The sequence below is a fragment of the Musca autumnalis genome, unplaced genomic scaffold, assembly GCF_047663935.1.
Source record: "Musca autumnalis isolate F117 unplaced genomic scaffold, ASM4766393v1 scaffold_5, whole genome shotgun sequence".
Classification (NCBI taxonomy): Eukaryota; Metazoa; Arthropoda; class Insecta; order Diptera; family Muscidae; genus Musca; species Musca autumnalis.
In genome coordinates, this window is record NW_027412088.1 from 155,315,926 (window position 1) to 155,333,746 (window position 17,821).

A 17,821-nucleotide genomic window follows, 5' to 3' on the forward strand; every position below is an offset into this window, starting at 1 on the left:
GACCCCTATGGGAAGGAAACCAATTGACACCTTTTTTATCCCCAAGTAAACGACGAGGCACAAGTTACGACTACACTGTGCAACATTTTTAAGGCGATCTTGTGCAAACAATTGGAACTGAGGATTTTTCGAAAGTACAGACCCAAACGACAAGAAACCCTAGTTGGGTTTTGTTGTGTCAGATCCAGCTCGCATTGTATGGCCCCATCTAAATATGGTTAAATATTGAGTTTTTAAAGAAATTCGGGGCTATATCTCTGAAACCAATGCGAATCTTCTTCTGACCTCTAAAACAAATTTGTAGATAAGGACAAGAATAAAATATTTGGAGAAGTAATGAACTCGAAAAACTACATTTATTGCCTCAAATTTCAAAATATATGCAAAAATTGCCACAATACATTTCGCACCGTATCCCCAAAACCGTTAAATTTTTTCTGAATATTTTCTTTTGGAAAAATATTCCCTGGAATGTAATACACAGTTTTTCAGAACATGCCTCTATCCCGTTGTTTTCAGTACATTTTTGAAAGACGTTTTAATAAAAATGTCAATAACGTAGTGAAATCCGAAAAGCGAAAATAAACTGTTGGTGTGAACTCTGTTTGAAATGCGTTTTGTAAAAGATATGATATTCTAAAGAATTGTTGAGAACTTTATTTGGAAGATTTTTCCAAAAGGTTACTTGGTTCAACTCCCAAAGTTTAGCCGATACTGACCAGAATTTCAGCAATTATGTAAAATTTTCTATATTTTATAGATTTTGATGTCCTAGATGGAGTTTTTCTTATGTGGTTTTTTCAGAAGATAAGTTCTACTAGTTTAGGGCTACAATAATGCTAAAGACAGCAAGGCCAAATTCCTATTCGTTTCTGAGATAAAGGCCTGATAAATGCAAAAAAGTGTAGATTTAGCCCGGTTTAGATGAGGCCATAAAATCCGAACTGGATCTGACAGGGCAAAACCCTACTAGGGGTTTTGAAGTCTAAATATGTATATTCAAAAAATGCATACTAGAAGTTGTTTGCATTTTCAGTGTTGCATAGTGCTATTAACTCTCAAATAAAATACACCACTTTTTTAAACAACAACAGAAAAGAGGAATTATAAACATACTGGTATATGACTGTAAACTTGGAACTAGTACAATACCACCTACAGGTAATGCATACAGGGTCAATTGGTTATCTACTCTGACATCCCCATGTTAAAGTTTACAGCTGATTCCATTGTAAGGGGTCTAAAGTAGAACTAGTTACTGTTACCCAGATAATCGAGTTTCCGATACCGAACTAGTTCATCTCGCTAGTGGGTCAGTACAGAAGATTTTTTTTACTTATAAGATTCTTCGAGTAAATGAGCAATATGTTTTTACAACGCAAAAATCCATCAACTGGTGTTATTGTGTCACCTTGTTTATTTCACGGTGTTATTTTGTTTTCATAGTTGAACGTAGTCTCGGCAATCCAGGGATCAATGGCACTCGGGCATTTAAGTCCATTCACTTTATAGCCTAAAAATGTCAAAGCCACAATTCATTGCAGTAAAAAACCTGCACTCCAATAAATAACTACATTTGTGCAGCAACCTGTTCGAACTATGGATGCCCCATTTCGATCTTGTCTCGAGGAATATCATCATCAAAAAAAAAAAACAAAATACTTAACTTTTTTTGTATACAAAATCTGTTTATCATTGTCATGTTCTTCTCATTATTGTTTATTGCAAAGCAGATTCTAATAAATGGGGACATAATAAAAACAACAACAACAAATTGTGGTAAATAAATATGTTTGATTAATAATTTGTTATCTTGAGAAAACAACTATTTCTGGTTGAGTAAACACATTTTTGTGAGGTAGGTACATACGAGTACATAGGTGGATTTCATTGACAGCTTAACTGGAAAAAAAATATTTTCAAAAGAGAGAATGTATCTTTGCAAAACTTTTTTCAATATGATATTTGACAATTTTTGATGATTTAATTCTTTATTATACTCAGCTATTAAAAAGCGTTTTATTTAATTTTAGACATTTTGTTTTGTTTTATATTTTTTATTTATTTTTAACCGATTTGTTTGTTCGTAGCATTTTGTCGTAGCTGCGTATATATTTCTCCAATAGCATTCGTCGTAGTATCTCTGATATGAAATAATAATAATGACTCATAAGGGGAAATGTTTTGTTGTTTTATTTTACTTTTTTTTTGTAAAAAAATATATAATTGAAATGCATTTCATTGAATAATTTATTATAACTTTTTTATTGTTGTTACTTGTAACTGAAATTAAATCAAATTACGAATTGAATTATATCCATTATTTCAATCAAGGTTGGAAACTTAACACTCCCTCGCATTTAAATTAGGAATGCAAATGAAAGCAAAAATCTATTATTAAAATGTTAAATATGGGGAAATATAAAAGTTTGTAGGCGCCTTAAAAAAAAAAAAAAACAAAAACGACATGCAAAAAAAGAAATTCTAATGGATCCTAGATTACGCGCTTTGGGAACACATAGGTTGTAGCTGACGGACGTATCCACTGGATGAGGATAAAGGAAAGCCCAGTAGACATATTGAGTATCTAAGAATTAAATAAGTAGCCGCGGACAATTTGATGGAATTGGGGGGAAAGTCTCGTAGTAAATATTCGAGAGAGCATTGAGTTGGGTTGATGGTGCCAGATATATTTTACAACAGCCTAAAAAGAATGTTTGACCAAGGATCGACCATGACCGTAAAATTTTCTTTCTAGGCCAAAATTAGAAATAGTTCCTTCCAACTGACGAAAATGTAGCGTCTCCAGTGAAACTATAACGCATCTATCGGACTTTTTATGGACTTGGCGAATGCTTCTAGAACAAGTCACAATAAACCATATACATATATTACGTTGTCAGAGTGTACAATCAATTCGAGCTTGTTACAGCAAAGCTTTCCATTGATTGAATGCTTCGAACAAAATACGATATTTATACAACAAGAAAGCTGGACATCCGACATAATTATAAACAGAAGAGGTATCCGCAAAATAATCCACTCAACTGACCCATTTGCATAATGAAAGAAAGCACGCAGCTAAAAATTACTCAGATAAAAACACTTCTTTAACTTTGATTCTGTCTTGTAATTAAATTTAATGCAGAATATATTGTTTTTTGACGTCACGCTCATAACTTGAGGTATTGTTAGGGATTTTGACATAATTCGGCAATGCCCGAAATTAATAACAAATTGCGTCGTTGTGGTTATATGAGGTTGCCAAGGAAAACTTCTCAATGAGATTTTATCTTTATCTCTCTTATATTTCGAGCCGACGATTGAAGTTTGGATAAAAACAGTTTTTTTTGTTAAAGAAGTTATTGAAAAATAACTTCGGTGGAGAATATCCACAAATAAAAAACAAGGAAACTGATGAGATCCTGTGCAGAGGATCGAAGCCATAGTCTTCCTTGCCTTAGCAATGAACAATGCCAAATTTTCTCCACTAATAAATTAGCACGGTGCTCTTGAAGCAACTTTAAATGGAAGGTGCTTACACCTGGGAAGTTTTTGGGGATTCTGAAACTACAATGTTCATAGATGAGAAAAATCAAAAAATTAATCGCGATTCTAGTTGATATTTTTAGGGTTTCCCGATTTGGCTTGGAAACCGCAAGTCCTATCAAAATAGGACTGAAGAAAATGTTGTAGCTATTCTCTACAAGATTAACCTTTATGATAATTTTATAGGTTTTACCGTTATTGAGATATTGAGAAATTGGGGCAATGCATTGACTGTAACGCTACCTTATAAAACAAGTTCATACATGGTGCGTCTTAACTAACGTTTAGTGAAAACCGCTTACACTTGGGAAGTTTTTGCGGATTTTGAAACAGCAATGTTCATAGGTGAGAAAAAAACAAAAACAAGAAAAAATCGGTGGCGGGATTTTTAAATAAATCGCGCTCAAAATTCACATTTTTAGGTTTATTTTAGGCTTTCGCGATTTTGCTTGGAAACCGCAAGCCCTATCGAAATGTAGCTGTGAAAATTCTCTAGAGCATTAACCCTTATGATTTGTTCATAGGTTTTACCATTTTTGAGATATATAGATGTTCAGGTCACTTTTTTAGATTTTTTTTGGGTTTTCACGATTTGCTTGAAAACGATAAGTCTTATCGAAATGGGACTGGAGAGTATCTTTTAGCTGTGAAAATTCTCTACAAGATTGGCTTTCATAATTTTTTCCTAGGTTGTATCATTTTCGAGATATATAAGTTTAAATTCGGAAATTGCAGTCATGACATTGTTTTATAAGGAAGCGATACAGTCAATGCATTGTCCTAATATGAACTTCTATATCTCTATAACTGTAAAACCTACGAAATTATCAAAAAGATAAATCATGTAGAGAATTTTCATAGCTACAACATTTTCTTTAGTACCATTTTCATAGGACTTGCGGTTTCCAAGCAAAATCGTGAAAACCGAAAAACCCTTAAAAAGGTCAACTTGAATCGCGATTCATTTAAAAAGCGCTTCGGCGATTTTTTTTTTGTTTTTATACCCTCAGCCTTTAGGCTAAAGAGGGTATTTACACTTTGATACGACCAAAAATGTGCCTCATCGAAATAATGGTTTTAGACCCCAATTATGTTTGTACGATATCCGTTTCAGACAATTTTGAGTAGATCTAGCAATGTCCGTCCGTCTGTCTGTCTGTCTGTCGGTCTGTCTGGCTGGTGCGCACGATAACTCTCGAACGGATCAATCGATTCGGTTCAAATTTTGGGTATCGAAATATTTTGTCCAGATTCGATTTAAGTTCGAAGATGGGCCATATAGGTCCACTCCTTCAGGTACCTCCCCCACAAATGTTCAAAAATTGTCGCAAAACTTGTGCGCACGATAACTCTTGTAATGAATAACCGATTTGGTCCATACTTTACACATCATGTAATTTCTACCAAACTTAGATTAGGTTCCAATATGGACTCAATCGGTCCACTCCTTCGGGTACCTCCCGCACAAAATTTCGGAAAAGTTCAGTTTAGGACCTGGTCTCGAATCGCTTTGATTTTTGTTTACGCAAGTTGTATTCGCTGTCCTCTATACGACGCTGTAAGTTTCATTAGGGGCAAGTCCATACTTCCTGAGAAAATAGCCTGAAAGTTACAAAAAACCCTATGACACCGTGTGTAGTGGTTGGAGCGCAAGATAACTCTCGAACGGATCTGCCGATTCGGTCCAAAATTTGGCTTTCGTAATATATTGTCCAAACTTAGTTCAAGTTCAAAGATGGATTATATCGGTCCACTCCTTCCGGTACCTAACCCACAGAAGTTCGAAAATGTTCGGAAAATTTGTGCGTACGATAACTCTTGAAGGGAGTAACCGATTTGGTCCATACTTTGCACATTATGAAATTTCTACCAGACTTAGATGAGGTTCCAATATGGACTCAATCGGTAAACTCCTTCGAGTACCTCCCACACAAAATTTCGGAAAAGTTCAGTTTAGGACCTGCTCTTGAATCGCCTTGGTTTTTGTTGTACCATCTTGTATTCACTGTCCCCTATACGAAGGTACAAGTTTCCTCAGGGGCAAGTCCATACTTCCTGAAAAAATAGCCTGAAAGTTGAAAAACAAACCCTATGACACCATGTTTATGGGTGGAAGCGCAAGATAATTCTCGAACGGAAATGCCGGTTCCGGCCAAAATTTTGCCTTCGTAATATTGTTTCCAAACTTAGTTTAAGTTCGTAGATAAGCCATATCGGCCCACTCCTTCAGGTACCTACCCCACAAAAGTTCAAAAATATTCAGAAAAATTGTGGGCACGATAACTCTTGATGGGAGTGACCGATTTGGTCCATACTTTACACATTATCATAATATCTACCAGATATAGATCAGGTTCGAATATGGACTATATTTGTCCACTCCATCCCTTACCTCCCACACAAAATTTTGGATAAGTTCACTTTAAGACCTGCTATTGAATCACTTTGATTTTTATTGAAGCGACTTACATTAGCTGCCTCAATTACGATGGTAAAAGTTGTTTCAGGGGCAAGTCCATACTTCTTGAGAAAACAGCCCGAAGGGTGTAAAAACCCCCTATGGCACCCCCATGGTATATGTCGGTCCATTCCTTTAAGTACTTTTTCAGCAAAATTTTTGAACTTTAATCCTAATCAATATTTTTGTCGGTTCATACGAGACCAAAATTTTTAAACCCCCTAAATACATACGTTTTTTGTGAAAAAAGTGTTTCAATTTGCGCAGGCTGAGGGTATATCTCTGTCGGCAAAGCCGACTGATACTTTTTTACTTGTTTGATTATACCCTCAGCATTTATGCTAACGAGGGTATACGAGTATACACTTTCGTACGGGCAAAATGTGTCTCATCGAAATAATGATTTTAGACCCCAAGTATGTTTGGACGAAATGTGTTTCAGACAATTTGGAGTTGATTTAGCCATGTCCGTCCGTCTGTCTGTCTGGCTGGCTGGTGCGCACGATAACTCTCGAACGGAGCAACCGATTCGGTTCAAAATTAGTCTTTCGTAATATTTTGCCCAAACTTAGTTTAAGTTCGAAGATGGGTTATATCGGTCCACTCCTTCCGGTACCTCCCCCACAAAAGTTCGAAAATGTTCGGAAAATTTGTGCGCACGATAACTCTTGGAGGGAGTAACCGATTTGGTCCACACTTTGTACATCATGAAATTTCTACCAGACTTAGATGAAGTTTAAATATGGACTCAATCAGTCCACTCCTTCGGGTACCTCCCACACAAAATTTCGGAAAAGTTCAGTTTAGGGCCACCTCACGAATCGCTCTGATTTTTGTTTAAACAACTTGTATTCAGTGCCCTCCATACGACGGCACAACTTTTTTCAGGGGCAAGTCCATACTTCCTGAGAAAGTAGCCTGAAAGTTGCAAAAACCCCCTATGACACCGTGTGAGGTGGTTGGAGCGCAAGATAACTCACGAACGGATCTGCCGATTCGGTCCAAAATTTGGCCTCAGTAATATTTGGCCCAAACATAGTTTATGTTTGAAGATAAGCCATATCGGTCCACTTCTTCAGGTACCTCCCCCACAAAAGTTCAAAAATGTTCGGAAAACTTGCTCATACGGTAACTCTTGAAGGGAGTGGCCGAATTGGTCTATACTTTACACATCCTAATATATCTACCAGATATAGATCAGGTTGAAATATGGACTATATTTGTCCACTCCATCCGGTACCTCCCACACAAAATTTCGGATAAGTTCACTTTAAGACCTGATATCGAATCACTTTTATTTTTGCTGAAGCAACTTGCATTCGCTGCCTCAATTACGATGGTTAAAGTTTTTTAGGGGCAAGTCCTTACTTCTTGAGCAAACAGCCCGAAGAGTGTAAAAACCACCTATGGCACCCCCATGGTCTATGTCGGTCCATTCCTTTAAGTACCTTTTCCGCAACATTTTTGAACTTTAATCCTAATCAACATTTTTGTCGGTTCATACGACCAAAATTTTGAAACCCCCTAAATACATAAGTTTTTTGTGAAAAAAGTGTTTCTATTTGCTCAGGCTGAGGGTATATCTCTGTCGGCAAAGCCGACTGATACTTTTTTACTTGTTTTACATTAATATGACAACAGCTTCCGCTCAAATTATAATTTTAAGAAATCCATCGGTGAATCGTGCTAAAACAGTTTATTTTACATAAATGCGTTCAAAAGTTATGGTATATTACAACAATTTGCGAGTTACAATACCGCATACCTCAGTCTCAACATAAGTAAATTTTCTACAAAAAGGCCGATATGTACTTCCCTTAGTAACGTTGTAGCCTTGTTACGCCACCGAAATGGCTTAAATTTAGTATTAAGTCTTTGTTGGGGGTATAAAACATTCCTGTCGAGAATTGTCGATATAGATCCATTGAACGGCACATCTGCCTACGCAACGCAACCAAGCCTGCCTGATAGGCTCCTAGACCTACAGGTTCTCGCTTGTACCTTATACCTCTCCAGACCAATCTCCACTGACGTGCCTGTTTGACTGTAAAACATGACCACAATATTGTGACAAGGATACTCACTGCAGTAACACTAAAGCTGTTCTGCATCGACCACATCTTTTTGTGCCAATGCATCGGTAAAATCTTCCTCTTCTCATGAAGATGGTCCACTGGTGTCACGACAAGGCACCCTGTCGCAGTGGTCAGTGTGGTATTATGGCAGGTTTGAATATTCTTCCACTGCGTCGCACTAAAATTTGCATATCATCTGGCGCTGCATAGCTTACCATAGACCAGCGACGAACACATAAATACAACCAAAGCGAAGACCTGTATGAACGTATGAGTGAAAAAAGCAACAACTACATTATGTTTTTGTTTTTTTTTTTTCATTCATTTACACTGTACGTGATAGTGAGAAGCAAATGCAAAAACAACTCAGTGGGCGCCCTCACTATACGATCTAAGCAAAGAAGTTCGTCCCTGCCATAGACCGTACTATTGCTTTGTAAGAGGTTGACAAGGTTGCTTTGTCTGCACCACAAGTGCTGCAGGCCAGCAACTTATTCCTATTTCTGTTCTTGCTGGAAATGGTTGTGGCATGCGCATACGACTTAAAAATGCCATGGAACGTTATACCCAATATTTTGGGGTAGTTTGGGGGTCTCGGAATCAGGACTCAGGGGGAACCTCATCTCAGCCATTGATGTTCATATATTTTCATATTTCTCAGATGGAAGAACTGCACTAAGTCAGCTATGTAGACATTTAACCCATCACATATTTCATCTGCGATAGATAGATAGATAGATAGATAGATAGATAGATAGATAGATAGATAGACATTACGAGCTCTATGCCGTATGGAGGGTGTGAAATTTCAGAGAAATAGAGGTAAGTTAAGCGGAACTCCTTGTTTCACCCTACGGGTCTTAAATGTCCCATTTCTGAATATCACAAACGACAGGCGTCCACAAATACGAGGGACACTAGAAAAGTTTGCGGCCTAGGCAACACGCAGTGTCGCCAGGCGTCATTTGACTTTTTTTTTTTTGAAAAGTTTGATAGTTTTTAGCCTAACCCCCTGTTTTTGTAAAAAATTTTATTCTTCTCACACGAATTGTCAAATTTTGTTGATCGATTTACTCGCTTTAGCGCAAATGTAGAGCGCTGATTTTTAAATGAGGAATTCTTAACGATATACAGTGGCGGCCATATAATAAGGAACGACATCGTATTAAAAAGTATTTGACTTGCTACGTTCCAAATATTTGAATATTTATATGGAACAAAATTTATAAATAAAGTACACGGTAAGCACTTTCAAATAAAGCCAAAACATGTTTTAATTCTCCCTCGTTTATACGCAAGAAATCACGATTTATTAAAATAGTCATAAATCGACCTGGCCACATAATTAAGAACGATATAAGTAAAGGTTACTTTAAGGTAAATTTCATACACAATATGTGAATATATCGTTATGTATTTTAGAAATCGGTTACTTTGATTCATTTTTCGTATCAAATGTCCTTCAATGGTACATATTATTGAGTCTAAGTTTTTTTATTAGGGCATACTACCTAAGGTTTTCCAAAATTTGCCCATAATTTGATGAATTTATTTTATTTTTGGGATCTAAAGCCACAGTTTTGGCTTCCTCTCATTCCCTCGACGACGCTCTGAACGATACCCTGTGATTGTCGTTCCATAATCGGCGCTTATTTACCCTTAAATTGGCTTCTATCCCACTTGTTTGAGTCCTTTACGAAGGAATTGTCTGGGAAATAGTTTCGTAGGAGCCATTTCCACCTTATAAAGCGGTAGGATTTTTGTCTGCAGGTAGTAGACAGGAAATTAAACAATAATATAACGTCTATACAAAAATTGGAAGAATTCCACACCGAATATAACATTTATTAACATAATGTTTTGAATGTTCGAATTCTACAATAATTTTGTGTATGTACATCAGACATTAGTTGTATTTCCATCCATAAAATTATTGATTTGACTGGTTTTGATATTAATGTGAGCTTCATTGATTAAAAAGTCTTACATAACTATGCCTACCACACCCACAAAGACATTGTGCAATTAAGGTTTTCAAAATATTAAACCTTTCATATCTGTTCGGTGGCCAATTTTTTGTACAAAACTAAATTAATTTTTTATTTCCTGGCTAGTACATGCAGACAACAATCCTACCGATTTATAAGGTGGAAATGGCTCTTACGAAACTATTTCCCAGACAATTCCTTCATAAAGGACTCAAACAAGTGGGATAAAAGCCAATTTAAGGGTAAATAAGCGCCGACTATGGAACGACAATCACAGGATATCGTTTAGAGCGTCATCGAGGGAATGAAAGGAAGCCAAAACTGCGGTTTTAGATCCCAAAAATAAAATAAATTCGTCAAATTATGGGCAAATTTTTGAAAACTTTAGGTATGCCCTAATTATCAAACTTAGACTCAATAATATGTACCATTGAAGGACATTTGATACGAAAAATGAATCAAAGTAACCGATTTCTAAAATACATAACGATATATTCACATATTGTGAATGAAAATTACCTTAAAGTAACCTTTACTTATATCGTTCTTAATTATGTGGCCAGGTCGATTTATGACTATTTTAATAAATCGTGGTTTCTTGCGTATAAACGAGGAAGAATTAAAACATGTTTTGGCTTTATTTGAAAGTGCTTACCGTGTACTTTATTTACAAATTTTGTTCCATATAAATATTCAAATATTTGGAACGTAGCAAGGCAAATACTTTTTAATACGATGTCGTTCTTAATTATATGGCCGCCACTGTATGGAACGGGTATACGAAAAAGTAGGTATGTATGTCTTCTGGGTGCTGAGCTATGGATGCCTAAATTATTACAAATATAGACGAACGAACAAAAATAAGTTACAAAAACAGGGGGTAAGCGTACTCAGGACAGTTTGACATACGACCATCTGTTGGGTTGTTTACAGTGGGACCATGTTTTGCTATAGCCCCCATATAACGGTACATCCCGATTTTCGGATTTTTGAGGATTTTAGCTACAACTTTTAATCGAACTAGCTGTTATTTGACGAGTTTAGCTAAAATTTTTAACCGAACTAGCTGTAATTTGACACTTGGGGTTCTCAGTGGTCACGAAAATTTTTCACTAAAAATTTTCGATATAGGTCCATGTTTTGATATAGCTCCCATATAACGATGCCTCCCGATTTTCGTTACTTTGAGGATTTTTAGCTACAAGTTTTAACTGAACTATCTGTAATTTAATATTTAAGTTTCTCTGTGGTCACTTTATGGTGGGGGTATAAAAAGTTCGACCGGCCAAACTTAACGACTTTTTACTTGTTTTTGTTATTTTAAAACTTAAAGCTAATCTAACATCACTTCTTTAAGGTTTTAACAAATAAAAACAAAAAATGCAGATACTTCGATGTGTTGTTGGATTAAAAAAAATTAGATTACTTGAACCACCACTAGTGGTGCTGGGTGCTCAGGTATGTTTAAAAATACAAATTTGAATTGTCAAATTTTGTCCATGCGATTATCTATCAATGTACATACAAATTAAATTTTACTCATCCCCACCCCACCTAGTGGTGTGTGGGTGATGGAAAAAAATAAACACATCAATTCACTTGTTCTATAATTTCTTACACGACTGTTTTGTTTAATTTTCTCTTGCATTATTATATGGTGAATGCCCTTCCTCCCGCACTTGTTTTGACACATCAAAACACTCTGCGTTGGTCTGACTGTGTCTCATTGACTGATAAGAAGAAGCAAAGCAAACATTTAATTATGAGAATTGTGTGAGAAAGAAAAAAATTAGCTGCTAGCCCGTGAATGTTTTAACGACACAAAATCAAATTCTTAATTAGTATTGTTGAAATTGTCGAACGGTAGAGTACGCCGCGTTGAAAGTGCCAAAACAAATTCATACCTGCGTTGTTTTTGTTCTAAATGAAATAATTTCGACGACAAAGGAAAAACCAATAAAACACATTTTTAACATTAAACTTTGAACGGCTACCAATTTGACAAATTTTTATAGGTCGTACAGATCGTATAAACAAAAAAACAAAAACGAAACAAAACAATTTCTTTGTGAAATTAATATTAGAATATGTATAGTGCTAAATTGTGATATTTGAAATGTGATGTCAATATTTATACATATAAATAAAAAACAAAACAAATAAATTACAAAATATGCATTTTATGTGAGCAAAAAAATTAACACAAAAATCTGTGTTGTGTGTTTTTTTTTAATAAAAATACAATTATAGTAATTGTATTTTATTACAAAAAGTGTTGTTTATAAAGCATTATTTATAAAGGCAAGTGATTCAATATGAGAAATATTTTATTGTTGATGTGTATTACTTGTTAACGGATGCACATATATATGTACATGTATGTGTGCATGAGGAAATGTCAGCTACTACTATCGTGAATATGTTTCCGGTGGAATTATGTTGCATTTTTAATTATAACGAGAAAAAATAAAAATAATTGAAACGAATGCTGATAATAATATTTCTGTTAAGTGAAATATTGGTCATGTACCATTGGAATCATGTCAAATTAACCCACTTAGCGACGAATTTTTTGGCGAGAAAACTTTAAATGTTATTTAAAAATGAAATATTTGAGATTTTTTAAACAAATAAAAAAGTTGAAAAAGTTTCTCCTTTTTTAATGAATTTTTAGCGACCCAAAACATTTTTGCAACAATTTTACTTTCTGCGAGAAATTATCCATTTAGTGGAATGAAATGGAAACATTCCAATTGAAAATGTGACGAGTTTTCATTCATGTTTTTCAAAATATTCAATAAAATGTGAAAAAATATTAGTTTTTTAAATTCCAATAATTTATAGACATTTCATTGTTTTGTTTACATATACCGGTGACACTAACATTACAAACAAAAACAAATTTCGATGTGGTTGCTGTTGAGTTGAATTTATTGTAGCATTTATTTCACCTTCTACCATGGAAAATAACCAAGTTTTACGTAAATGTTTTTGTAACCATTTAAAAAGCCAGTGGTAATAACTGGGTTATAGGGGTTACCCCCCATTATATCATTTTTCATACCCTCAGCCTTTAGGCTAAGGAGGGTATATACACTTTGATACGATGAAAATGTGCCTCATCGAAATAATGGTTTAAGACCCCAAGTATGTTTGGACGAAATGTGTTTCAGACAATTTGGAGTCGATCTAGCCATGTCCGTCTCGAACGGATGAACCGATTCGGTTCAAATTTTGGCTTTCGTAATATTTTGCCCAAACTTAGTTTAAGTTCGAAGATGAGCTACATCGGTCCACTCCTTCCGGTACTTCCCCCCCAAAGGTTCGAAAATGTTCGGAAAGTTTGTGCGCACGATAACTCTTGAAGGGAGAGACCGATTTGGTTCATACTTTGTATAGCGTAAACTTTCTACCAGAGTAATATGAGGTTCCAATACGGTCTCAATAGGTTCACTCCTTCGGGTACCTCCCACACAAAATTTCGGTTTAGGGCCTGGTCTCGAATCGCTTTGATTTTGGTTGTAGCAACTTATATTCAGTGCCCTCTATACAACGGTGCAAGTTTCATCTGGAGGAAGTCCATATTTCCTGAGAAAATAGCCTGAAAGGTGCAAAAAACCCCTATGACACCGTATGTAATGGTTTGAGCGCAAATAACTCTCGAACGGATCTGCCGATTCAGTCCAAAATTTGGATTTCGTAATATTTTGTCCAAACATAGTTTATGTTCGAAGATGATTTAAATCGGTCCATTCCTTCAGGTACCTCCCCCACAAAAGTTCAAAAGTGTTCGGAAAAATTGTGCGCACGATAACTGTTGAAGGGAGTGAACGATTTGGTCCATACTTCACACATCTTAATACATGTACCAGATATATATTAGGTTTAAATATGGATTATATTTGTCCACTCCCTCGGGTACCTCCCCCACAAAATTTCGGATAGGTTCACTTTAAGACCTGTCTCGAGACACTTTGAATTCTGTTGAAGCAACTTGCATTCGCTACCTCAATTACGACAATAAATGTTTTTTCAGGGGAAAGTCCGTACTTCTCGAGGAAACAGCCCGAAAGGTGTAAAAAACCCTATGTGTAGTCGCTGGAGAGAACGAAAACTTCTTCTTAACCTTAGGGTACCTCCCCCACAAAAGTTCAACATTCGTGTCGAAATGCAGTTTAGGGTCTCTTCGAAGATGCTTTGGAAATGAATGCCGATGCTGTTCATTGTGGTCCTGCTGTTTACAGTCATATTATGTTTTCTGTGGACAAGTCCATGCTTCCTGACATACTGGTCCAAAAGTTGTAAGATGATCCACTGAAATAACTAGTGTGACCAATATATATCAGAAAGATATAACTCTCAAAATCAGATCCACTTCCTATGTCGTCTATTCATTTAAGTAGGCCATAATCCACATTATCGTCGGCAAGTTCAAAGGTACAAAATGGCCACAAAATTCTAAAAAGACCCGAAATACATTCGATCTGTCCGTAGATTAATATTTCAATTTACATAGGCTGAGGGTATATCTCTGTCGGCAAAGCTGACTGATTCTTTTTTACTTGTTTTTATCTGAAAGAGCACATCTTAAGCTACTTTCGGGACTTTTTTTGTAGAAAAATGGTTTTGTGGTAAATGACCGTCTACGAAACATTGTACTTATTAAAGCGGTTTGCAGTATAGCTTTTAGCTCGAAAATGTCTTCCTATTTCTCTTTCGATATAAACATATTATTATTTTGCACACTGTGGTGATTTCATGATTAGGTTTGATAAAAATAAAAGGCGCTAATGAACTCTTTACAGATACGACCATGAAAAATATTGAGAAATCTTTGACAATATGTATGTCATAACGAGGGAACTATTACATGAGTACCAAATCTGTGTTTTAGAATGAAAAATGTTTGCTCTTTAATTAATAATGACCTAAAAATTCTCATTACAACATGATTGGCTGGAAATGTGAGTACAGCCTTAATAATACTTTGCCGACAGAGATATATCCTCAGCCTGTGTGAATTGAAACGTCTTATTTCCAAAAAAAATTGTATTTTGGGGATATCAGAATTTTGGTCGTAAGGACGTGCCGATAAGAGTTTGGATTTGGTACCTGAAGGAGTGAACCCAAATAGCCCATTTTGAAAGTGGGTGGGTCCATAAATACTATCTTTGAACGTTATCTTAGATTTGCAGAAATATTACGATAAGCAGAAATGGGCCGATAAATACCACATTCGAACTTTGTCTAAGAATTGCAGAAATATTACGATAACACTATGCAACACTGGAAATGCAAACTAATTCTAATATGCATTTTTTGAATGTACATATTGAGACTACAAAAACCGGTGCCCGGACATAACTCCCAAAATAATTTGGGCGTTATGTCCACTTTGCTTGGCGCAATTAGGAGCTATGACTGTGATGCAAAGCGGACATAACTCCCAACGATTTTTTTCTTAATTTCAAAATTATTTCTTTGCTTGAGTAGTAGTTAGAATTTATGCGGAATTATACAATTGAGAAGGCCTAAGTGCCAACCAATGCCGAAGTATCCACAAAATCCTACTGATTTCATAAAATTATTTAAAAACAAATTATGAGAGTAGCAGTTCGGAGAAGTTTTACCATACTCGAATACCGAAGTCATTTGTATGTATATATCGACGCCTCCAAATAATAGTATGCTAAGTCGACTTAGCATGTTTTCAAGTTCTTTACATTTTTATATTTAACGTCCTTTAACTTAAATTCTGTCAAATTTTGGTAATGATCGGACAATCCGAACAGAAGTTATTAACAAATATTTACTTAGCATAGTACTGAAGGCCAAAGAAATTTCCAAACTTTTAGAGATTGTCGTCCTGCAAAACTCGCTTTTCAGAATTAGCAAACTATTATTTGGAGGTGTCGAACGTCCTTTAACTTAAATTCTATCTAATTTTGGTAATGATCGGTCAATCCAAACAGAAGTTATAAACAAATATTGACTTAGCATAGTACTGAAGTTAAAAAAAATTCCAAACTTTGAGAGCTTCTCCTGCAAAACTCACTTTTAAGACTTAGCATACTATTATTTGGAGGTGTCGATATGATAATTATTTAAATTTTATTTTTTTAATCGAGCGATTTTCAACGTATTTGCTTGTTTTTACAAAAAATTGTATTTTCTTTAATTGTGAAAATATATGTTAAGAAAATCGCGCGATTTTTTTCAAAAATATTTTTGCCTGCCGCACTTTTCGTTTTTCGGAAAGTGAATATATTTACAAAAAATGTTTATCTTCTATATAGTGAAAATATTTTTTATAAAAAATCGTGCGATTTTGTCAAAAATATTTCTTAAAGTGTAAAAATATTTTTGTAAAAAATCGCGCGATAAAAAAAAATTTCGGCTGCGGCGCTTTTCGTTTTTCAGAAAGTATTTGAACATTTTTCCAAACCTTTTTAATCTTCTTAAAGTGTGAAAATATTTTTGTAAAAAATCGCGCTATTTTTCTAAAATATTTTCGGCTGCGGCGCTTTTTGATTTTCAGAAAGTCTTTGAAATTTTAACAAAACTTTTTATTTTCTTAAATAGTGAAAATATTTTCCTAAAATTTCGCTCGATTTTTAAAAAAAAAAATCGGCTGCGGCCCCTTTTTCAGAAAGTACCAATTCGCATTGGTTTCAGAGATATAGCCCCGAATTGCTTAAAAAAATCAATATTTAACCATGTTTAGATGGGGCAATAAAATCCAAGCTGGATCTGATGCAACAAAACCCAACTAATGTTTTTGTCGTTTGGGTCTCTACTTTCAAAAAATCCCCCAGTTCAAATTGTTTGCACAAGATTGCCTTAAAAATATTGCACAGTGTATTCAATATTTGGAACAACCTAGTATCCATTTCGGAAGTTGTCGGGCGCACCATTCTCAACATATGATGACCGTGGGGGGTTTTAAAAGCTTTCGGATCATTTTCTCAGGGTGTATAGACTTGCCCCTTTAAGATGTTGCAATGAAAATAACACGATAACACGAGCTGGTGTTAAACTGCACTTTTCCGAAATTTTGTGTGGGAGGTATCCGAAGTAGTGGACAGATATAGTCCGCATTCGAACCTGATCTACATATGTCTCGTAGAAATATTACGATGTGCAAGGTATGGACTAAATCGATTTCTGCCGTGCTATCCATTTTAGCGAAAAGTTTTGAACCCTTGTGGGGGAGGTACCCAAAGGAGTGGACCGATATGACCCATCTTCGAACTTAAACTATGTTTGGACAAAATATTGCGATATCCAAAATTTGGTTCGAATTTGTTGAGTTTAGACAAATTTTCTCAGGTAGTATGAACCTGAACCTGGAAAAACTTGTACTGTCGTGATGGGGGCAGGAAATAAAAGTTGCTACAATAAAAGTCAAAACGATTCAAGAAGAGAAATTTTGTGTGGGAGGTACCCGAAGTAGTGGACACATGTAGTCCATATTCGAACAGTACAAATATTACAATATCCAAAGTATGGACCAAATCGGTTAGTCCCTTCGAAAGTTATAGTGTGAATAATTTTTGCGACAAAATTTGAACTTTTGTGGGGGAGGTACTCGAGGGAGTGGACCGATATAACCCATCTTCGAACTTAAACTAAGTTTGGACAAAATATTACGAAATTTTGGACCAAAAACATTGCTAAATCGACTTCAAATTGTCTGAAACGGATTTCGTCCAAACATACTTGGGGTATAAAACATTATTTCGATGAGACAT

The 17,821-nt window shown here is 35.4% G+C and overlaps 1 protein-coding gene across 2 annotated transcripts in view; it reads left to right on the forward strand.

The window, feature by feature from the left end:
* Positions 1-17,821, forward strand: part of LOC141387088 (uncharacterized) — a 62,181-nt gene that overhangs the window by 15,810 nt on the left and 28,550 nt on the right. Inside the window, exon 1 of one of the 2 annotated variants that reach the window (XM_073956224.1) lies at positions 11,888-12,371. The exons of the other annotated variant lie outside the window; for it this stretch is intronic. The gene's annotated coding sequence lies outside the window, so the exon portion shown is untranslated. Of the gene's footprint in view, positions 1-11,887; positions 12,372-17,821 lie in introns of those variants that run through there. 2 annotated transcript variants of the gene reach the window in all.